Raw genomic sequence first — 24,094 nt, forward strand, 5'->3', positions numbered from 1 at the left:
TCCTCATAAGTCAACCCCCTCATCTCTGGAATCAACTTAGTGAACCTTCACTCAACAGTCTCCAATGCAAGTATATCCTTCCTTAAATACGGAGATCAAAACTGCATGCAGTAGTCCAGGTGTGTCCTCACCAATACCCTGCACAGGTGTAGCAAGACTGCCCTGCTTTTATACTCCATCCCCTTTGCAATAAAGGCCAACATTCCATTTGCCTTCCTGATCACTTGCTGTACCTGTACTTTTTGTGTTTCATGCACAAGGACCCCCAGGTCTCTCTGTACTGCAGCACTTTACAATTTTTGTACAATTTAGTAATTTGTTTTTTTATTATTTCTGCCAAAGTGGATAACCTCACATTTTCCCACCTTCCAGATCACAACAACTCGCTGTGTAAAATTGTTTACTCATTTCATCTATGGCTCTTTTACCAGTCACCTTAAATCTCTGTCCTCTGGTTCCCGACCATTCTGCCTGCGGAAACCATGGGCCGGAGATTGCGGTTGGAGGCTTCATTCGTCCGAATGCCTCCGACCCGAAGAAAATCTGTGAAACTACCTCTTGGTCTCGGAGGACCGTAAGATCCCGGTCAGAGGCCGAGATTCACTGCGCAGCGCACGGGGAGATGCCTTTCAGGTACGGACAGGCTGGCGTCACCTGGGCCTGGACAGCCAATCACCATGCAGTATTCTCATTGATAAAAAGTGAACTCGGTTTGAACGGACTCCCATTATCATCAATGAGAAAAATCCCTAAAATACCCAAACACAGCATAATAAACAAATAAAGCACCTCACATATTTAAAATTTATTGAAATTAAATGTTTTGAAAACATATATATTTTTTTTTTTGTGTTTTAATAATGTTAAAAAAATAAACTTACCTTAATGGACAGGGTTTTTATTGTAAAAGTGTGTACTTAAATTTAAGTTTAATATTTTTTAATACACTTGTAAAATTCCCTGGATTCTGGGGTGGTCCCAGCAGATTGGAAAACTGCAAATGTAACGCCCCTATTTAAAAAAAAGATGCAGACAAAAAGCAGGAATCTATAGACCAGTTGGTCTAACATCTGTGGTTGGGAAAATGTTGGAGTCCATTATTAAAGAAGCAGTAGCAGGACATTTGGAAAAGCAAAATTCGGTCAGACAGAGTCAGCATGGATTTATGAAGGGGAAGTCGTGTTTGACAAATTTGCTGGAGTTCTTTGAGGATGTAACGAACAGGGTGGATAAAGGGGAACCAGTGGATGTGGTGTATTTGGACTTCCAGAAGGCATTTGAAAAGGTGCCACATAAAAGGTTACTGCACAAGATAAAAGTTCACGGGGTTGGGAGTAATATATTAGCATGGATAGAGGATTGGCTAACTAACAGAAAACAGAGAGTCGGGATAAATAGTTCATTCTCTGAATGGCAACCAATAACGAGTGGGGTGCCACAGGGATCAGTGCTGGGACCTCAACTATTTACAATCTATATTAACGACTTGGAAGAAGGGACCAAATGTAATGTAGCGAAGTTTGTTGATGATACAAAGATGGGAGGAAATGCAATGTGTGAGGAGGACACAAAAAATCTGCAAAAGGACATAGGTAGGCTAAGTGAGTGGGCAAAAATTTTGCAGATGGAGTATAATGTTGGAAAGTGTGAGGTCATGCACTTTGGCAGAAAAAAATCAAAGAGCAAGTTATTATTTAAATGGTGAAAGATTGCAAAGTGCTGCAGTACAGCGGGACCTGGGGGTAATTGTGCATGAAACACAAAAGGATAGTATGCAGGTACAGCAAGTGATCAGGAAGGCCAATGGTATCTTGGCCTTTATTGCAAAGGGGATAGAGTATAAAAGCAGGGAAGTCTTGCTACAGTTATACAGGGTATTGGTGAGGCCACACCTGGAATTCTGCGTGCAGTTTTGGTTTCCATATTTACAAAAGGATATACTTGTATCGGAGGCAGTTCAGAGAAGGTTCACTCGGTTGATTCCTGGGATAAGGGGGTTGAATTATGAGGAAAGGTTGAGTAGGTTGGACTCTACTCATCGGAATTCAGAAGAATGAGAAGTGATCTTATCGAAATGTCTAAGATTATGAGGGGGCTTAACAAGGTGGATGCAAAGAGGATGTTTCCACTGATGGGAGACACTAGAACTAGAGGGCATAGTCTTATAATAAGGGGACGCCCATTTAAAACAGAGATGAGGAGAAATTTCTTCTCTCTGAGAGTTGTAAATCTCTGGAATTCGCTGCCTCAGAGAGCTGTGGAAGGTGGGACATTAAATAAATTTAAGACAGAAATATACAGTTTCTTAACCAATAAGGGAATAAGGATTATGGGGAACGGGCAGGGAAGTCGAGCTGAGTCCATGATCAGATCAGCCATGATCTTATTAAATGGCGGAGCTGGCTCGAGGGGAATTTTAGGCCCATTATGTACGAATAATGAAGTGCGGGTGTTTGAGGTTTGTATTAAATGACGGCAAATTCCCGTGTGAAAATCTGTCAGATTTGTGGTCCTACAGTGCCCCCTACTGACTTGTATTTGTAACAGCGTGCATAAGAAATAGGAACAGGAGCAGGCCACACGACCCCTCGAGCCTGCTCCGCCATTCAATAAACTCATTGGCTGACCGATCATGGACTCAGGTCAACTTCCCCGCCCGCTCTCCATAACCCCTTATTCCCTTATCGGTTAAGAAACTGTCTATTTCTGTCTTAAGTTTATTCAATGTCCCAGCTTCCACAGCTCTCTGAGGCAGTGAATTGCACAGATTTACAGCCCTCTGAGAGAAGAAATTCCTCCTCATCTCAGTTTTAAATGGGCGACTTCTTATTCTGAGACTATGCCCCCTAGTTTTAGTCTCCCCTAGCGATGGAAACATCCTCTCTTCATCCACCTCATAATGGTATATGTTTCGATAAGATCACCTCTCATTCTTGTGAACTCCAATGAGTCGAGGCCCAAACTTCTCAACCTTTCCTCATAAGTCAACCCCCTCATCTCCGGAATCAACCGAGTGAACCTTCTCTGAACTGCCTCCAAAGCAAGGATATCCTTTCGTAAACATGGAAACCAAAACTGCACGCAGTACTCCAAGTGTGGTCTCACCAATACCCTGAACAGCTGTAACAAGACTTCCCTGCTTTTATGCTCCATTCCCTTTGCAATAATTAAAAATATAGCAGCCTTTAATGTCGTACAACATTTCAGAGCGCTTCCCAGGTGTGTTATAAAACAAAATTTGACACCTAACCACCTAAAGAGATGTTAGGACAGGTGACCAAAGACACGGTCAGAGAGACAGGATCTAAGGAGGGTCTTAAAAGAGGAGAGAAAGTCGGAGAGATTACGGGACAGAATCCCAGAGCTGAGAACCTCGGCATTTGAAGACACGGCCGACAATGGCGGAATGAAGGGTGTGTGTGAGGTACAAGAGGCCAGAGGCCAGAATTGGAGGAGTGCAGAGATCTCGGAGGGATGTCGGGGCTGGAGGAGATTACTGAGATAGGGAGGAGTGAGGCCATGGAAGAATTTGGATACAATGATGAGAATTTTAAAACTGATATTATAGGATTTCCATTTCCTCTCTCGGGAAAGTGTAACTCCCCTCCAACATCGGCCTCTTCTTCCATTTGCTAAACGTCATGAACTTGCATTCTTGCACCATTTCTTTCCAGTTCAGCTTTCCAAACACACGGCCTATTAATTAATCTGACGTACGTTCCTCCCTCCTGTCCTTCAGTACCATCACGTATACGTTGGGCTATGACTGACTGGGGCTCAACCTGTTGTGTAGCTCAGAATTCAAGTTAAGTTTAATCAGTTGTATTAATTTTACGACTGTGACCATTTTCAGTCTGTTTAACATCTGTTATGTATGCAATAAAGGTTCAAACTGAGCACTGTCTAACTGAACAAGGTACAAATTTGTTCCTGCTTTATTTAGGCCCAAAGTGTCTGACTCACAAAATAGCTGGCCTTTTATACCAGAGCAGCACCATGTGCGCGCTACTCAGGGGCCTCCAACAGTGACACCATCTAGTGGCTACAAACAGCATGTACATACATGACAATACCCTCCTCTGAGGTCTTATCACAGTCTTTCACAGGTTGGGACGGTCCGGTGCTTTACGCTCCCGGGTTGACCATCTCAGTTCGATTCCGACCTTGGGTGAATGTGTGGAGTCTGTTGTGGCTGGTGGCTGGATGGTTGACTTGTTGGGGGTGACAGTGGCCATGTCAGGAATTGCAAGTTCATTTTTACTGAACAAGTCGGTGATGGATATTCCGGGTTCACTGATGAGCCTTGAGTCCACTGAAGGCAGCTGGTGGGTTGGTTAATCGTCAATGGTTTCTTCATCCGACTGCTCTGGCTCGTCTGAGTGCCTCTGCTTGGTTTGATCCATGTGTTTCTGGCAAATTTGCCCATTCTTGAGCTTAATAACAAATACTTTGTTGCCTTCCTTGGCCATGACCATACCAGCGATCCATTGGGGACTCACTGGGGACCCTGACCATAATTCAAAACATATACCGGATCATTAACAGAAATCTCGCGTGACACTTGTTGATCTCTCTTCTGTATTCAACATGATTACTTCAATCTGGATGTGCAAGAGATAACTTGGTCTTAAGATGTCTGTTCATCATGAGTTCAGCAGGCGAGACCCCTGTGAGTGTGTGAGGTCTTGTCCTGTAACTCAGCAGCATGCAAGACAAGCGGGTCTGCAGTGAACCTCCAGTTACTCTCCTCATGCTTTGCTTGATAATTTGTACTGCACGTTCTGCTTGCCCATCGGACGCAGGCTTGAACTGTGCTGACCTTACATGTTTTATGCTGTTAAGTTTTACAAATTCCTGAAACGCCTGACTGGTGAAGCACAACCCATTGTCGCTCACCACTATGTCAGGCAGATCATGTATCGCGAACATAACATTGAGATTCTCTATGGTTGCCGTGGACGTACTGGATGACATGATTATGCATTCTATCCACTTCGAATAAGCATCCACCACCATTAAAAATATCTTGCCCAGGAAGGGACCTGCAAAATCTACATGGATCCTGGACCAAGGTTTGGATGGCCATGACCACAGACTCAGCGGCGATTCCGCTGGTGCTTTGCTGAGCTGCATGCAGGTGTTGCACTGATACTCGCATGCTTCTAGCTCAGAATCAATTCCTGGCCACCATATGGGGGGCCTGGCGATGGCCTTCATCATCACTATACCGTAAGTCAAAGGTCCTCCACCAGCCTGTCCTCACTGCACAGCACTGCCCCCCAGTCATCAAGATCCACAGCACGGCACTGGACACGTGGACCTCTTCCCATATCCCGGGAGCCTCCTATCAATAAGAGCAGGCATCGACGACGAGGTTCAACACCGCCTCCAGTGCGCCAGTGCAGCCTTCGGCCACCTGAGGAAAAGAGTGTTTGAAGACCAGGCCCTCAAAACTGCCACCAAGCTCATGGTCTACAGGGCTGTAGTAATGCCTGCCCTCCTGTATGGCTCAGAGACATGGACCATTTACAGTAGCCACCTCAAGTTGCTGGAGAAATATCACCAATGATGTCTCCGCAAGATCCTACAAATCCTCTGGGAGGACAGGCGCACCAACATCAGCGACCTCATTAAGGCTAACATCCCCAACATTGAAGCACTGACCGCACTCGATCAGCTCCGCTGGGCAGGCCACATAGTCCGCATTGCCAGACACGAGACTCCCAAAGCAAGTGCTCTACTCGGAGCTCCTTCATGGCAAACGAGCCAAAGGTAGGCAGCGGAAACGCTACAAGGACACCCTCAAAGCCTCCCTGATAAAGTGCAATATCCCCACTGACACCTGGGAGTCCCTGGCCATAGACCGCCCTAAGTGGAGGAAGTACATCCGGGAGGGCGCTGAGCACCTTGAGTCTCAACGCCGAGAGCGGAAAGAGCATTTGGCAAACCAGTCCCATCCACCCCTTCCCTCAACGATTATCTGACCCACCTGTGACAGAGATTGTGGTTCTCATATTGGACTGTTCAGCCACCAAAAAACTCACTTCAGGAGTGGAAGCAAGTCTTCCTCGATTCTGAGGGACTGCCAATGATGATGATGATGACCAGGATGTGTGCTGTGTAACTCACGCACAAACTTCTCTCTCCCTTTCTTAGGCATTACAACTTGATTGCCCCACAATATGTAATCTGCTTGAATAGACAGTTTGTCCTTGTGACGAATGTACGGTTTGTCCTCCTTGCACATTTGCTGAGGTATGGCAGACCAATCCCCTTTGAGGATGCAACCCTTTACCACCGATAATATCGGGTCCTGGCTGGTCCAGGTCTTAACTTGTTGAGCCGTGACAGGGGTACCTTCACTCTCAAAAGCATCCATGATTAACATTAAATCCGCCGGTTGTGGCATTTCCACTTCCGATGTGGGCAACGGCAACCGGCTCAAAGCATCGGCACAGTTCTCTGTGCCAGGTCTGTGACGAATGACATAATCATAGGCAGATAATATCAGCGCCCACCTTTGAATGCAGGATGAAACATTAGTATTGACACCTTTGCTCTCGGAAAACAACGAAATGAACGGCTTGTGATCGATCTCTAATTTGAACCTCAGACCGAACAGGTATTGATGCATCTTTTTAACACCATACACCACACGCTAAAGCTTCTTTTTCAACCATGCTGTAGGCTTAATCTGCTTCAGACAAAGTTTTGGATGCATACGCGACAGGTTGAAGTTTCCCCGACTCATTGGCTTGTTGTAACACACAACCAATTCCATATGATGATGCATCACAGGCCAAAACTAAACGTTTACATGGGTCATAATGTACCAGCAGCTTGTTCGAGCAAAGCAGATTGGTGGCTTTCTCGAAAGCTCTGTCTTGCAATGCACCCCACACCCAGTTGTTGCCTTTTCTCAATAGCATGTGCAGTGGTTCAAGTAAGGTGCTCAATTTAGGTAGGAAGTTACCAAAGTAGTTGAGTAGACCCAGGAACGAATGCAGCTCTGTCACGTTCTGTGGTTTGGGTGCATTCTCGATGGCTTTGGTTTTCATGTCAGTGGGTCTGATGCCATCAGCAGCAATTTTTCTCCCGAGGAATTCGACCTCTGGTGCCATGAAGATGCAATTCGAGCGTTTCAGTCTGAGTCATACTCTGTCCAAACGCTGTAGAACCTCTTCCAGGTTGTTCAGATGTTCCTTGGAGTCATGACCGGTGATCAGGATGTTATCTTGGAACAGGATGGTTCTGGGAACGGACTTCAGTAAACTTTCCATATTCCTCTAGAATATTGCTGCAGCCGAGCGAATTCCAAACAGGCACCTGTGGTAAATAAACAGTCCTTTGTGCGTGTTAATGCACCTAAGTCTCTTCGATGTCTCGACCAACTCCTGCATCATATAGGCCGACGTCAAGTCCAGTTTTGTAAACGACTTCCCTCCGCCTAGCATTGCAAACAAGTCGTCAGCCTTTGGTAACAGGTACTGATCTTGTTTCGAAACCCTGTTGCTCGTAGCCTTGTAGTCTCCGCAGATTCTGACTGTGCCATCACTTTTCAGTACAGGAACAATGGGGCTGGCCCATTCATTAATTCGACCGGTGATATGATCCCTTAACGCTGGAGTCTGTCCAGTTCAATTTTGACCTTCTCCCTCATCATACATGGCACTGCCCGAGCTTTATGATCGACTGGTCTTGCACCTGAGTCCACCTGGATCTGCACCTTGGCTCCCGTGAAGTTACCGATACCCGGTTCGAACAGCGAGGGGAACTTGCTCAATACTTGGGCACATGTATCTTCCTCCGACGACAACGCCTTTATGTCGTTCCAGTCGCATCTGATTTTCTCCAACCAGCTCCTGCCGAGCAGCGTTGGGCCATTGCCTGGAACAATCCACAGCGGTAACTCGGGCACCACACCGTTATACCACACGTTAATTTATGCACTGCCAATCATCTTTATCAGTTCTTTGGTGTACGTGCGCAGCTTGACGTTAACAGGGCTCAGCCTGGACCTCACAGTCTGAGTATCCCACAGCTTATAAAATGCCTCTCGTTCATGATCGATTGACTTGCCCCCATGTCCCGTTTCATCGATGCCGGTATCCCGTTAAACGTCACATTAATCAAAATTGGTTTACTCTTGGTTATGAAGGAGTACAGTCCATACACTTCCTCCTCTGGCATCTCGGATTGCGTATCCGGTTCCGCGCTAGTCTGACTCTCATCCTCCGTGTGGTGTGTCGCAGCTCGCTTGCTCATCTCGGACACTTGTGCTGGAGATGCCCCACTCTCAGGCAGCCTTTGCAACTATATTGCTTAAATCGGCACTGCTGGTGCCGGTGATTTCCTCCACAACGCCAACATGGAGAAGTCGGATACATTCCCGCTGGCAGACTTTGGGTAGCCACAGGTTTCGCGAACGCAGCCGGGTAGGCCCTGCCATGTGCCGCTCTGCCGAACGCTAAATCAATCGCATTTACAGTATTTGCCGAGGTTCGGTTCTTCACCGCTATTTGCTTTAGACTCCTGTCCGTCGTCACACATGATTGAGCGATCTGGATGGCCTTTTTTAAATCCAACTCCTCCACCGCCAGAAGTTTGCACAGGATCACCTCGTGGTTGATACCGATAACAAAGAAGTCCCGCAGCATGTCTGCCAACACCGTCCCGAACTTACACGGCCCCGCTAGACGTCTCAGGTCGGCAACGAATTCCGCCGCGCTCTGGCCCTCCGATCGAACGTGTGTATCAAACCTGTATCTCGAGATGATGATGCCGTCATCTGGCTTCAGGTGCTCCCGTACCAATGTACACAACTCCTGTACGTTTTCTCTGTTGGATCACTAGGCATGAGTAGATTCTTTATTGGACCATAGATCTTCGAACCGCACACAGTGAGGAACACGGCCCGGCGACGATCTGCATCGTCGACCCCCTTCATTTTGTTGGCCACGAAGTACTGGTTCAAATGGCTCACAAAGTCTGCCCAATCTTCTCCCTCCACGACTTGCTCTAAAAATCCAATCGTGCTCATTTTCCAAACAAAGGTTCTTGTATTCTCGTAGACAAATGTTATGTTTGCAATAAAGGTTCAAAGTGAATACTGTTTAACGAAGCAAGGTACAACCTTGCTCTGCTGCTTTATTTAGGCCCAAAGTGCCTGACTCACAAAATGGCTGGCCTTTTATACCTGAGCAGCACCATGTGCATGCTGCTCAGTGGCCTCCAACAATGACGCCATCTGGTGGCTACAAACAGAATGTACATACATGACAACATCATTAGCAGAGTTAGCTTGTGAGCACGACTGACTGGAAGTTCAGTTCACTGACTGGAATCATAGGATCGCAGACTGATACAGCACGGAAAGAGGCCATTCGGCCCATCGTCCCTGTGTTGGCTCTTGGGTACAGCTATCCAATCAATCCCACTCCCCCGCTCTCTCTCTGTAGCCCTGCAAATGTTTCTAATTCAACTATTCTTCCAATTCCCCTTTTGAAAGTTACTATTGAATCTGCGTGTTCCAGATCACAACAACTCGCTGCGTAAAATCCTGCTCCTCCTGTCGCCTCTAGTTCTGATGGCGATTATCGTCAATCTGTGTCCCTCTGGTTACCGACCCTCCTGCCCCTGGATACAGTTTCTCCTTATTCACTCCGTCACAACCATTCCCGATTTTGAACAACCTCTATCGAATCCGAAGTTCCTCATCCCTCGTACCATTCGAGTAAATCCAGACTATTGTATCGTTTGTGCTGCTCAGATGGAGAATATAAACTTTACAACTGAGGAAATGTGGAAGAAAACTGAAGTTCGGGTGATACCATCATCACCATCATCCTCGGGAGACCCTTGCATCGAGGATGAATTGCTTCCACGCCAAAAAGGGATGAGTTCACAGGTGTTTCAATACATGCTCCCTGTTCCCCAGTACATGCTCCGTGTTCCCCTGTACCCGCTGCCTGTTCCCCTGTACCCGCTCCCTGTTCCCCTGTACGTGCTCTGTGTTCCCCTGTACGTGCTCCAGATCCTGAACTAAATATTGAAGGGTGGAAGATGCCTGTGGGTGGATTTTTTTAACGTATGGTGGCCGTTGCACACCAGCCACCACACGGGCTTGACAGAGCGAGGTCTTGGTCCAGTGGCAAGGGTTAACCAGGACGACAGGAGACCTGCTCTGCTGCACGGACCTAGTGTGCTCACATATCGCAGTGTGGGCTGGGCCTGTGCTGCCCCTGGGCCCTCGCCTCTTCTGGGCCCTGAACTCACGCCTCTCCTGGGTCCCGGTCACGTCCCTCTACCAACTCTCGCCGCTCCTTCGCCCCGACCTCGCCGCTCCTGATGTACCTGCCCACGCTCCAATCACCGACCTGGACCTTGATGACGTTGCTCCTCGCTGCCGTCGCCCTCCTGCACCAGCTCGCGCTGGACCTTGCAGCGGTACCCCGCCACGCTGCCCATGGCCGCCGCTCACCGCTCCTTTTATGGCCCCGACCTGCCGCTGATGGTCTCTCGCAGGTCGGGGCCGTCACAGGGTGATTCAGGCTTGTAATGGATGATGGCGAAGTCACGTGCGAAACTGTCAGATTAGTGGTCTTGCAGTGCCCCCTGCTGACGTGTATTTATACAGCACCTTTAATGAAGTAAAACGGCCCAAGGCCCTTCGTAAGAAATAGGAGCAGGAGTCGGCCATTCGGCCCCTCGAACCTGCTCCCCATTCAATAAGATCATGATTGATCTGATCATGGACTCAGCTCCACTTCCCTGCCCGCTCCCCATAACCCTTTACTCCCTTATCGCTCAAAAATCTGTCTATCTCCACCTTAAATATATTCAATGACCCAGACTCCACAGCTCTCTGGGGCAGAGAATTCCACAGATTTACAACCCTCTGAGAGAAGAAATTTCTCCTCATCTCAGTTTTACATGGGTGGCCCCTTATTCTATGACTATGTCCCCAAGTTTTAGTTTCCCCGGAGTGGAAATATTCTCTCTGCATCCACCTTGTCGAGCCCCCTCATTATCTTATATGTTTCAATAAGATCACCTCTCATTCTTCTGAACTCCAGTGAGTAGAGGCCCAACCTACTCAACCTTTCCTCATAAGTCAAACCCCCTCATCTCCGGAATCAGCCTCGTGAGCCTTCTCTGAACTGCCTCCAATGCAAGTATATCCTTCCTTAAATACGGAGACCAAAACTGTACGCAGTACTCCAGGTGTGGCCTCACCAATACCCTGTACAGTTGTAGCAGGACTTCTCTGCTTTTATACTCGATCCCCCTTGCAATAAAGACCAACATTCCATTGGCCTTCCTGATCACTTGCTGTCCCTGCAGACAAACTTTTTGTGCTTCATGCACCAGGACCGTCAGGTCCCTCTGTACTGCAGCACTTTGCAATCTTTCTCCACCCGTGAGGGCGGGATTTCTGGGCCATTATTATGAATGAGAAACCCCCCCCCACCCCCCTCCTCCCAAACACCCAAACACCCAAATGTACGATAACAAATTTTTTAAAACACTTCACATGTTTAACATTAATTTAAATTAAAGTTAATGAAATGTGTTCGAAAAAAAAATGTGTTTTTTTTTAAGTGTTGTAATTCGGGTTTAAAATAAACTTACCTTAGCAGACATTTTAACATAAAAATGTGTTTTTAAATGTTATTTTACATGTTTTTTATATGTTTTAAAACTTTTACGCTGCTGAAAGTTGGTTATGAGCCGGCTTTTACCAGGCGCAAGAGTTTGAAGGACATTCGCTGGGCAAGAGATGGGCAAATAGCTCAATCTCGCCCGCGTGGATGTCCTGGCTGCAGGGATGCGTGCAATGTGTCAAGCTAAAACTTGACAGATCGGAAAAACTGGCTTTTGGCGCATGCGCATCGCGTGCCGAAAACGGGCTTTTCCGATATTTTCCCGAGTCCGTACACACTCCGTACGGACCCTGGGGAGGCCGGGATTTCAGGCCCAATATCTCCTAAGGAGGTAATGGGGTAGAAATTCCGACGTCACGGATCCGTACGAAGTTTCTACGGGCAGCTCACAGATATCTCGGGAGCAAGGACATTTCTTGAGCAAGCTTGCGGGATTTACGCAGATCTTGCCCGGCAAATGTCCTCAAAACTCTTGCGTCTGGTAAAAGCAGGCGCCTAGACTACTGTTACAGGCGTAAGAGTTTAAAAACCTATCAAAAACATGATTAAAATTAAAAACATTAAAACTTCTACATCTTAAAACCCTGCCCACTCAGGTAATGTTATTTTAAACCCGAACCCTAATTTTTTTTTTAAATTGGCAATTTTATTTTCTTTAAAAATTATGCATAATAACTTTAATTTCTATGAATGTATTGTGCGAGGTGTTTTTTAAATGTTTTATGTTGTGTTTGTGCATTTTGGGGTTTTCCTCATTCATAGTAATAGGAGCTTTGTAACTTCCGAAACTCCGATGACTGTGAATGAGAAAATACTTACCTGTGATTGGGTGTCCAGGCCCACGTGACTCCTGCGGACGTCCCGACGTGAACACGCTGCGTCGCGCAGTCATGAGAGGCCTCCAGACCGGGATCGCCAGCGCGCGCAGTAGCTTAAGGTAAGGCATTTTATTTCTATTCTGCAGTGCTTTGTCCGTGGGAGGTCCCCGAGAGGGATTTCGGGGCCATTATCTCCTTAGGTGGCTCAATGTCAAATGTTGTCCGATATCGCTCCGAGATGGCCCTTTGACCGAGATTTTGGTCACCTGTCCTAATATCTCCTTTGGTGGCTCTGTGTCAAACCTCTGTCTGATAACGCCCCTGTGAAGGGCCCTGGAACGTTTTTCTGTCTTAAAGTCGCTATATAAATACAAGTCACCAGGGGGCAGTAGAAGACATAGAAACATAGAAAATAGGTGCAGGAGTAGGCCATTCGGCCCTTCTAGCCTGCAACGCCATTCAATGAGTTCATGGCTGAACATTCAACTTCAGTACCCCATTCCTGCTTTCTCGCCATACCCCTTGATCCCCCAAGTCATAAGGACCTCATCTAACTCCTTTTTGAATATATTTAGTGAATTGGCCTCAACAACTTTCTGTGGTAGAGAATTCCACAGGTTCACCACTCTCTGGGTGAAGAAGTTCCTCCGCATCTCGGTCCTAAATGGCTTACCCCTTATCCTTAGACTGTGACCTCTGGTTCTGGACTTCCCCAACATTGGGAACATTCTTCCTGCATCTAACCTGTCTCACCCCGTCAGAATTTTAAATGTTTCTATGAGGTCCCCTCTCATTCTTCTGAACTCCAGTGAATACAAGCCCAGTTGATCCAGTCTTTCTTGATAGGTCAGTCCCGCCATCCCGGGAATCAGTCTGGTGAACCTTCGCTGCACTCCCTCAATAGCATGAATGTCCTTCCTCAGGTCCAGAACTTAAAGAAGGGTAACTTTGAAGGTATGAGGCGTGAATTGGCTAGGATAGATTGGCGAATGATACTTAAGGGGCTGACTGTGGATGGGCAATGGCAGACATTTAGAGACCGCATGGATGAACTACAACAATTGTACATTCCTGTCTGGCGTAAAAATTAAAAAGGGAAGGTGGCTCAACCGTGGCTATCAAGGGAAATCAGGGATAGTATTAAAGCCAAGGACGTGGCATACAAATTGGCCAAAAATAGCAGCGAACCCGGGGACTGGGAGAAATTTAGAACTCAGCAGAAGAGGACAAAGGGTTTGATTAGGGCAGGGAAAATGGAGTACGAGAAGAAGCTTGCAGGGAACATTAAGGCGGATTGCAAAAGTTTCTATAGATATGTAAAGAGAAAAAGGTTAGTAAAGACAAACGTAGGTCCCTGCAGTCAGAATCAGGGGAAGTCATAACGGGGAACAAAGAAATGGCAGACCAATTGAACAAGTACTTTGGTTCGGTATTCACTAAGGAGGACACAAACAACCTTCCGGATATAAAAGGGGTCAGAGGGTCTAGTAAGGAGGAGGAACTGAGGGAAATCTTTATTTGTCGGGAAATTGTGTTGGGGAAATTGATGGGATTGAAGGCCGATAAATCCCCAGGGCCTGATGGACTGCATCCTAGAGTACTTAAGGAGGTGGCCTTGGAAATAGCGGATGCATTGACAGTCATTTTCCAACATTCCATTGACTCTGGATCAGTTCCTATTGAGTGGAGGGTAGCCAATGTAACCGCACTTTTTAAAAAAGGAGGGAGAGAGATAACAGGGAATTATAGACCGGTCAGCCTGATCTCAGTAGTGGGTAAAATGATGGAATCAATTATTAAGGATGTCATAGCAGCGCATTTGGAAAAAGGTGACGTGATAGGCCCAAGTCAGCATGCACGAACCTGGTTTGCAGTACTTCCAGGAACGGTGCAGCCTTGGCTCTCGGCCTTTTGGCTAAGAGCAAAATCATTGGCGCAGAGTGATCTTTGTTTGGGCGCAAGGTTACCTTTGGCGTTTATGATCTGACAAGTTGATCTGACAAAGAATTGGAAAGATTGGCAACGAATAAAATATTTTTTTTTAAATGGATTTGTGAAAGGGAAATCATGCTTGACAAATCTTCTGGAATTTGTTGAGGATGTTTCCAGTAAAGTGGACAAGGGAGAACCAGTTGATGTGGTATATTTGGACTTTCAGAAGGCTTTCGACAAGGTCCCACACAAGAGATTAATGTGCAAAGTTAAAGCACATGGGATTGGGGGTAGTGTGCTGACGTGGATTGAGAACTGGTTGTCAGACAGGAAGCAAAGAGTAGGAGTAAATGGGTACTTTTCAGAATGGCAGGCAGTGACTAGTGGGGTACCGCAAGGTTCTATGCTGGGGCCCCAGCTGTTTACATTGTACATTAATGATTTAGATGAGGGGATTAAATGTAGTATCTCCAAATTTGCGGATGACACTAAGTTGGGTGGCAGTTTGAGCTGCGAGGAGGATGCTATGAGGCTGCAGAGTGACTTGGATAGGTTAGGTGAGTGGGCAAATGAATGGCAGATGAAGTATAATGTGGATAAATGTGAGGTTATCCACTTTGGTGGTAAAAACAGAGAGACAGACTATTATCTGAATGGTGACAGATTAGGAAAAGGGGAGTTGCAACGAGACCTGGGTGTCATGGTACATCAGTCATTGAAGGTTGGCATGCAGGTACAGCAGGCGGTTAAGAAAGCAAATGGCATGTTGGCCTTCATAGCGAGGGGATTTGAGTACAGGGGCAGGGAGGTGCTGCTACAGTTGTACAGGGCCTTGGTGAGGCCACACCTGGAGTATTGTGTACAGTTTTGGTCTCCTAACTTGAGGAAGGACATTCTTGCTATTGAGGGAGTGCAGCGAAGATTCACCAGACTGATTCCCGGGATGGTGGGACTGACCTATCAAGAAAGACAGGATCAACTGGGCTTATATTCACTAGAGTTCAGAAGAATGAGAGGGGACCTCATAGAAACGTTTAAAATTCTGACGGGTTTAGACAGGTTAGATGCAGGAAGAATGTTCCCAATGTTGGGGAAGTCCAGAACCAGGGGTCACAGTCTAAGGATAAGGGGTAAGCCATTTAGGACCGAGATGAGGAGAAACTTCTTCACCCAGAGAGTGGTGAACCTGTGGAATTCTCTACCACAGAAAATAGTTGAGGCCAATTCACTAAATATATTCAAAAGGGAGTTAGATGAAGTCCTTACTACTAGGGGGATCAAGGGGTATGGCGAGAAAGCAGGAAGGGGGTACTGAAGTTGCATGTTCAGCCATGAACTCATTGAATGGCGGTGCAGGCTAGAAGGGCTGAATGGCCTACTCCTGCACCTATTTTCTATGTTTCTATGTTTCTATGAGCGGTAAGAGACTGTGGAGGGACGTGATCGGGGCCCAGGAGAGGCGTGAGTTCGGGGACAGGGGCCCAGGGACAGCACGGGGCCAGCCCACATTGCGATATAAAAAGGGAGGGAGAGAGAAAGTGGGGAATTATAGAACGGTTAGTCTGACATCAGTGGTGGGGAAAATGTTGGAATCATTTATTAAAGATGAAATAGCAGCACATTTGGAAAGCAGTGACAGGATCGGTCCAAGTCAGCATGGATTTATGAAAGGGAAATCATGTTTGACAAATCTTAAGAATTTTTTTGAAGATGTAACTAGTAGAGTGGACAAGGGAGAGCCAGTGGATGTGGTCTATTTGGACTTTCAAAAAGCTTTTGACAAGGTCCCATTGGTGTGCAAAATCAAAGCACATGGTATTGGGGGTAATATACTGATGTGGAGAAAGAACTGGTTGGCAGACAGGAAGCAGAGAGTTGCGATAAACGGGTCATTTTCAGAATGGCAAGCAGTGACTAGTGGAGTGCCGCAGGGTTCAGTGCTGGGACCCCAGCTCTTTACAATATACATCAATGATTTGGATGAAGGAATTGAGTGTAATATCTCCATGTTTGCAGATGACACGAAACTGGGTGGCGGTGTGAGCTGTGAGGGGGATGCTAAGAGGCTGCAGGGTGACTTGGACAGGTTAGGTGAGTGGGCAAATGTATGGCAGATGCAGTATAATGTGGATAAATGTGAGGTTATCCACTTTGGGGGCAAAAACTCAAAGGCAGAATATTATCTGAATGGTGACAGATTAGGAAAAAGGGAGGTGCAACGAGACCTGGGTGTCATGGTTCATCAGTCATTGAAAGTTGGCATACAGGTGCAGCAGGCAGTGAAGAAGGTAAATGGTATGTTGGCCTTCATAGCTAGGGGATTTGAGTATAGGAGCAAGGAGGTCTTACTGCAGTTGTACAGGGCCTTGATGAGGCCTCACCTGGAATATTGTGTTCAATTTTGGTCTCCTAATCTGAGGAAGAATGTTCTTGCTGTTGAGGGAGTGCAGCGAAGATTCACCAGACTGATTCCCGGGATGGCTGGACTGACATATGAGGAGTGACTGGATCGACTGGGCCTTTATACATTGGAGTTTAGAAGGATGAGAGGGGATCTCATAGAAACATACAAGATTCTGACGGGACGGGACAGGTTAGATGTGGGTAGATTGTTCCCGATATTGGGGAAATCCAGAACCAGGGGACACAGTCTTAGGATAAGGGGTAGGCCATTTAGGACTGAGATGAGGAGAAACTTCTTCACTCAGAGAGTTGTTAACCTGTGGAATACTCTGTCGCAGAGAGTTGTTGATGCCAGTTCATTGGATATAGTCAAGAGGGAGTTAGATATGGCCCTTATGGCTGAAGGGATCAAGGGGTATGGAAAGAAAACAGGAAAGGGGTACTGAGGGAATGATCAGCCATGATCTTATCGAATGGCGGTGCAGGCTTGAAGGGCCGAATGGCCTACTCCTGCACCTATTTTCTATGTTTCTATGCGTGCGCAATACGAGAACCACAGTCCCTGTCACAGGTGGGACAGATAGTTGTTGAAGGAAAGGGTGGGTGGGGAGCCTGGTTTGCCGCACGCTCCTTCTGCTACCTGCGCTTGATTTCTGCATGCTCTCGGCAATGAGACTCGAGGTGCTCAGCGCCCTCCCGGATGCACTTCCTCCACTTAGGGCAGTCTTTGGCCAGGGATTCCCAGGTGTCGGTGGCGATGTTGCACTGTACACGACAGGTAACCAGGTATAAAAGGGAGCTCACCATGCTGTACCCTCACTCAGGAGCTGTAATAAATGGACTAAGGTCACCACAGTTCAAGTACAACACCTTACCTCGTGGACTCATTGCTAGAGTGCTCACAGACACAATAGTTTCAAGGAGTGACACATGTAATGTCATTTGTTGAATGTACTACAATGTATCCCGTATTGTACCGAATTGTACTTGAACTGAAAAGCAAGGAAATGTATTGAACGGAACTGCTGTCAGCACCCAAATGTAGTGTATGGGATTGCTGACCGCAGCTAAATGTCCTGAACTGCTTTTGAATGTACTGTATAAATTTTTATATGAATAAAGTATATTTTGAAATGAAAAAAAACAATAGTTTCAAGGACACCCTCAAAACCTCCTTGATAAAATGCAACATCGCCACTGACACCTGGGAATCCCTGGCCAAAGACTGCCCTAAGTGGAGGAAGTGCATCCGGGAGGGCGCTGAGCACCTGAGGCTTTACCTGAAAGAGAGTGCTGGCTCTTTTCATGCATTGCTGTTCAAAGGCTATCGCTTCTCGGCGTTTTGGCTAAGATCAAGTGTAGTATCTATTGATTGGGCATTGGGTACTCAAGAGTGATTACAAAGGTTGGAGAACCGTAAAACCCCTCTGCGATTCCCCGATGCACTGGTGGAAAACAATCAAGACAAACATCAAGAGGTTCTTCATCGCCAAAGGTGTTCAGGAGGCGAGAGGGAGACAGAGGCAATTGTCCCAACTCCAGAAGAGCATGCAAAACCTGCTCCTGCTGCAGTCGATGGGGGTCGATGTCACGGAGGAACTCGAAGAGGTGAAGGGCCAGCAAGCCTCGCTCTTTACCTCAGAGTCCTCCAAAATTATCTTCCTCTCCAGAGTCTGCTCTGTCTAGCAGGATGAGACGTGCTCGCGTTTCTTCTTCCAAAAGGTAACAGGGGGAGCTCTGTGATCACCAGCCTAAAGGAAGAAGACGGTTCTGTGACGTTTTCGCAGCCTGACATGCTGAGGATCAGCAAATTCTTCTATGCCAGGCTGTATGACGTCAAGCCCACAGACCGCGCGGCCTCCCAGTCTTTCCTGTCGTCTATTTCGGAGGTCCTAAACGACAGTGAGCAGGAGAGTCTGGACCACCCGCTAACTCTGGACAAGATGACAAAGACCGTCCGGTCCCTTGCGACGATTAAAACTCCCGGAAGCGACGGCTTACCGGTCGAGTTGTATTCGGCTCTGTGGGACTGGATGGGCCCAGACCTGCTGGAAGTGTATGGGGGTATGCTTCTGGCTGGTAGTATGTCAGAATCAATGAGGAAAGGCATCATCACCCTCATCTACAAGCAGAAGGGGGAGAGGGAGGAAATCAAAAGCTGGCGGCCCATTTCGCTGCTCAATGTGGACTACAAGATCCTGTCAAAGGTCATCGCCAACAGGGTCAAGTCTGCTGTTGAGCTGGTGATTCACCCGGACCAGACCTGCGCTGTCCCCGGCAGGAAGATCTCTGATAGCCTGGCGCTACTCAGGGATACGATCGCCTACGTGCGGGACAGGAGGGTGGACACCTGCTTAATCAGCTTAGACCAGGAGAAGGCCTTTGACAGGATATCGCACACGTACCTGATGGACGTGCTCTCCAAAATGGGGTTTGGGGAGGGTATCCGCAATTGGGTCAAACTGCTCTACAGAGACATCAGTCGTGCAGTTCTAATCAACGGGTGGGAAACTGAAAGCTTTCCGATCAGATCTGGAGTCAGGCAAGGCTGTCCTCTCTCGTCTCTCTTGTTTGTGTGTTGTATCGAGCCCTTTGCCGGGTCCATCAGGAAGGATGCGGGCATTAGAGGGGTGACGATCCCAGGCAGCAGAGGCGCTCAGTTCAAGACGTCCCTGTACATGGACGACGTAGCCGTCTTTTGCTCGGATCCGCAGTCGGTCCGCAGATTGCTCACAATCTGCGACCAGTTTGAACTGGCCTCGGGAGCAAAGGTCAATCGCAGCAAGAGCGAGGCCATGCTCTTTGGTCACGGGACAGACCGAGCCTCCATTCCCTTTTCCAAGTTTCGGCAAGACCAAAGAGTTTCTTTGACTGAGTTGATGGCCCTCCAGCAGCAGGTGATGTCAGTCTCGGTGTGTGTCCCTGGGAACAGCCCATAGAGCACAGAGTCCTGTGTTACGGAGCTACTTGGGATGAACCTCGACAGCAACCACTGCATCTCTTTCCAGACCTGCCTTGCGAAGGCGCAATGCTGAAGGATGTGGGTGACATTCTCGTCCGCCCCACAGCCGACTCGGGGGCACCGTGCCGTGTTGCTGAGACGCCGGCTGTGCATGAACGCTCTGACGGGTAGGGCCCTCCTCACCGCCAACCAAGCTACATCTTGGTGCTTGTGTGAAAGCTCTGGCGATGAGACGTTCTGCCAAACGAGTTTGACAATCTGCTCAGGGAACCACCCGACAGGGTCCACCCTCTCCTTCTTTCGTAGGGCGTCCAGGACCTTACGTGCTGACCACTGTTTTATGGCTTTGTGGTCAAAGGGTTTTTTTTGTGAAAAACTTTCCCACGAAGGACAGGTGGACAGGCATGGTCCAGCTGGTGGGGACGTTTCGCGGCAGCGTGGCCAGACCCATCCTTCGCAACACCGGGGACAGGTAGAACCTCAGCACGTAGTGACACTTGGTGTTTGTGTACTGGGGGTCTGTGCACGGCTTGATGCAGCCGCACACAAAGGTGGCCATCAGGATGAGGGCCACGTTCGGAACATCCTTTCCTCCACTGTCCAGAGATTTGTACATTGTGTCTCTGCGGACACGGTCCATTTTGGACCTCCAGACAAAGTGGAAGACGGCCCGGGTGACTGCCGCGGGACAGGAGCGAGAGATGGGCCAGACCTGTGCCACGTGCAGCAACCCCGAGAGCACCTCACTCCTGATGACCAGGTTCTTTCCTGCCATGGAGAGGAAGCGCAGCTTCCACCATCCCAGTTTTTGCTTCACTTTGGCGATACGCTCTTCCCAGTTTTTGGCGCACACCCCGTCCGCTCCGAACCATATTCCCAACACCTTCAGGTAATCTGGCTTAACGGTGAAGGGAATGGAGGCTCGCTCTTGCTGCGATTGACCTTTGCTCCCGAGGCCAGTTCAAACTGGTCGCAGATTGTGAGCAATCTGCGGATCCGAGCAAAAGATGGCTACGTCGTCCATGTATGGGGAGGTCTTGACCTGAGCACCTCCGCTGCCTGGGATCGTCATCCCTCTTTTCACATGAAGATTTGACAAACATTTACTTCACAGGCAATAAATATACATCGCGATTCTTTTTGCGGAAAACTTTCCCTGGCCCGAAGGCATGTGACTGAGGGAGCTTTGATTTCCTTTTAAGGGCAATATGCAAATAAGGACGGCATCTTCTGTGTTACTACAGTGTTTTCACAAGGTATATATCATTTGACATTGCAATATTTTAGCAGAATGGATATGTCAAAGCAGCAGCACTTTGTGAAAAGGGACATTGTGATTTTTTATACATGAGTCGTTGAGACGTTAAGAGGCAGCGGATGATGTCGGGAGGCAGTTGTGTGCGAAAATCAATCATACTTACCTGGCAGGGGAGTAACCATGATCACGAAGGTGGTTCTCCCAGGACGAGGCTAGCCCATTGCACTTCGGGTGTGCTGACGTCTGCGATGTCCCCAAATGCGGGATATTGGACTGTAAAATTTGTGGTAGTGGGGGACTGCGTTCGCGCTCTCCCCTGGCTTTACAGTTAATATTAGAATTAGTAACATATGCATTTGTAACTTCAATATTTATTCATCATTCTCAACCTAGACTTCAATTACAGCAGCAATACTTTATTTACAACAGAGGCATTGATAAAAATGGCCACTAACTCTGCGAAGCATATGAGACGTTAAGAGGCCATCACAAAACTCTCGGCTTCCTCCATTCCGACGAACTGCCGCATATCATCCTGCACAGACAATCCAACAGGGGACGACGGACAACTCGTGTGTAACTGTGCTGTCATACACACACAATCCAACAGTGGGACAATATTTCAGTCTGCAGCTTCAAGAAATCACATTTCACTGCCGAAAATGTCTCCCTTGGATCTCGGGGACCACAATTCGACACAGTACGGAAACTGTGGTCTCAGCAGAACATCACGCACTGTCAGCATCACGCACTTTCACTTGCTTTAGCCACATAGTTCATTCAACTTTCTTCACTGCTACTTTGGACAAATTGCTTGGGCATTTTCAGCATTAAATCAAGTCCCATTGACTGCAGCAGGAGCTCATTGCCGAGAGCAATGCAGAAATCAAGCGCAGGTAGCAGAAGGAGCGTGTGGCAAACCAGGCTCCCCACCCACCCTGTGACAGGGACTGTGGTTCTCGTATTGCGCACACATAGAAAATAGGTGCAGGAGTAGGCCATTCGGCTCTTCGAGCCTGCACCACCATTCGATAAGATCATGGCTGATCATTCCCTCAGTATCCCTTTCCTGTTTTCTCTCCATACCCCTTGATCCTTTAGCCATAAGGGCCATATCTAACTCCCTCTTGACTATATCCAATGAACTGGCATCAACAACTCTCTGCGACAGAGTATTCCACAGGTTAACAACTCTCTGAGTGAAGAAGTTTTTCCTCATCTCAGTCCTAAATGGCCTACCCCTCATCCTAAGACTGTGTCCCCTGGTTCTGGATTTCCCCAACATTGGGAACAATCTACCCTGTCCCGTCCCGTCAGAATCTTGTATGTTTCTATGAGATCCCCTCTCATCCTTCTGAACTCCAATGTAAAAAGACCCAGTCGATCCAGTCTCTCCTCATATGTCAATCCTGCCATCCCGGGAATCAGTCTGGTGAATCTTCGCTGCACTCCCTCAATAGCAAGAACATTCTTCCTCAGATTAGGAGACCAAAATTGAACACAATATTCCAGGTGAGGCCTCGCCAAGGCCCTGCAGAACTGCAGTAAGACCTCGCTTCTCGGCCTTTTGGCTAAGATCATGCGTAACTGACCTGACAGGGGAGTAACCACCATAACCCCAAGGTGGTTCTCCCTGGATCAGGAAGGTATTTGCTTGCTTTTTTAGAAATAGGAGTTGGGTGGGGTGGCTTGACCCATCCACCTCCATGGCACGAACCTGGTATTGCAGTACTTCCAGGAGTGGTGCAGTGGCTCTAGGCCTTTTGGCTAAGAGCATTGGCGCAGAGTGATCCTTGAATGGGCCCAAGGTGACCTCTGGCGTTTGTGATTTGACAAAGAATTGCAATGATTGGATATGAATTTCCAAAAAAAAAAAATTTGCCTTCTTTACCGCCTGCTGCACCTGTATGCCAACGTTCAATGACTAAAGAACCATGACACCCAGGTCTCGTTGCACCTCCCTTTTTCCTAATCTGTCACCATTCAGATAATATTCTGCCTTCGTGTTTTTGCCCCCAAAGTGGATAAGCTCACATTTATCCACATTATACTGCATCTGCCATGCATTTGCCCACTCACCGAACCTGTCCAAGTCACCCTGCAGCCTCTTAGCGTCCCCCTCACAGCTCACACCACCACCCAGTTTAGTGTCATCTGCAAACTCGTAGATATTGCACTCAATTCCTTCATCCAAATCATTAATGTATATTGTAAAGAGCTGGGGTCCCAGCACTGAGCCCTGCGGCACTCCACTAGTCACTGCCTGCCATTCTGAAAAGGACCCGTTTATCCCGACTCTCTGCCAACCAGTCGTCTATCCACGTCAGTACATTACCCCCAATACCACGTGCTTTGATTTTACACACCAATGGGACCTTGTCAAAAGCCTTTTGAAAGTCCAAATACACCACATCCACTGGTTCTGCCTTGTCCACTCTACTAGTTACATCCTCAAAAAGTTCCATAAGATTTGTCAAGCATGATTTCCCTTTCCTAAATCCGTGCTGACTTGGACCGATCCTGTCACTGCTTTCCAAATGCGCTGCTATTTCATCCTTAATAAATGAGTGCAACATTTTCCCCACCACTGATGTCAGGCTAAGCGGTCTACAATGACCCACTTTCTCTGTCCCTCCCTCCCTTTTTATATCGCAGCGTGGGCTGGCCCCGTGCTGTCCCTGGGTCCCTGAACTCAGGCCTCTCCTGGTCCCCGATCACGTCCCTCCAGTCTCTTCCCGCTCCTTCGCCCCGAACTCGTCGCTCCTGCTGTGTGTGCCCACGCGCCAATCAGCGACCTGATCCAAAATAAGTGTGCTAAGATAGCGACAGATGAATTGAAAGAGATTTGTGGGTTGGACTTGATTTAATGCTGAAAATGCCCAAGCAATTTGTCCAAAGTAGCAGTGAAGAAAGCTGAATGAACGATGTGGCTAAAGCAAGTGAAAGTGCGTGATGTTCTGCTGAGACCATAGCTTCCGTACTGTGTCGAATTGTGGTCCCCGAGATCCAAGGGAGACATTTTCGGCAGTGAAATGTGATTTCTGAAAGCTGCAGACTG

The 24,094-nt window shown here is 47.7% G+C and overlaps 1 non-coding gene and 1 pseudogene across 1 annotated transcript; both read left to right on the plus strand.

Moving 5' to 3' along the window:
* The first annotated feature begins 21,191 nt into the window (after positions 1-21,191).
* On the plus strand, positions 21,192-21,355 carry LOC139242081 (U1 spliceosomal RNA). The gene has a single exon (XR_011589103.1). It is a non-coding gene; the product is annotated as a U1 spliceosomal RNA (small nuclear RNA).
* A 1,232-nt stretch (positions 21,356-22,587) lies between these two features.
* Positions 22,588-22,790, plus strand: LOC139242083 (U2 spliceosomal RNA; annotated as a pseudogene).
* The last annotated feature ends 1,304 nt before the right edge of the window (positions 22,791-24,094 follow it).

Source organism: Pristiophorus japonicus, unplaced genomic scaffold (genome assembly GCF_044704955.1).
Source record: "Pristiophorus japonicus isolate sPriJap1 unplaced genomic scaffold, sPriJap1.hap1 HAP1_SCAFFOLD_1207, whole genome shotgun sequence".
In the NCBI taxonomy this organism is placed as follows: Eukaryota; Metazoa; Chordata; class Chondrichthyes; family Pristiophoridae; genus Pristiophorus; species Pristiophorus japonicus.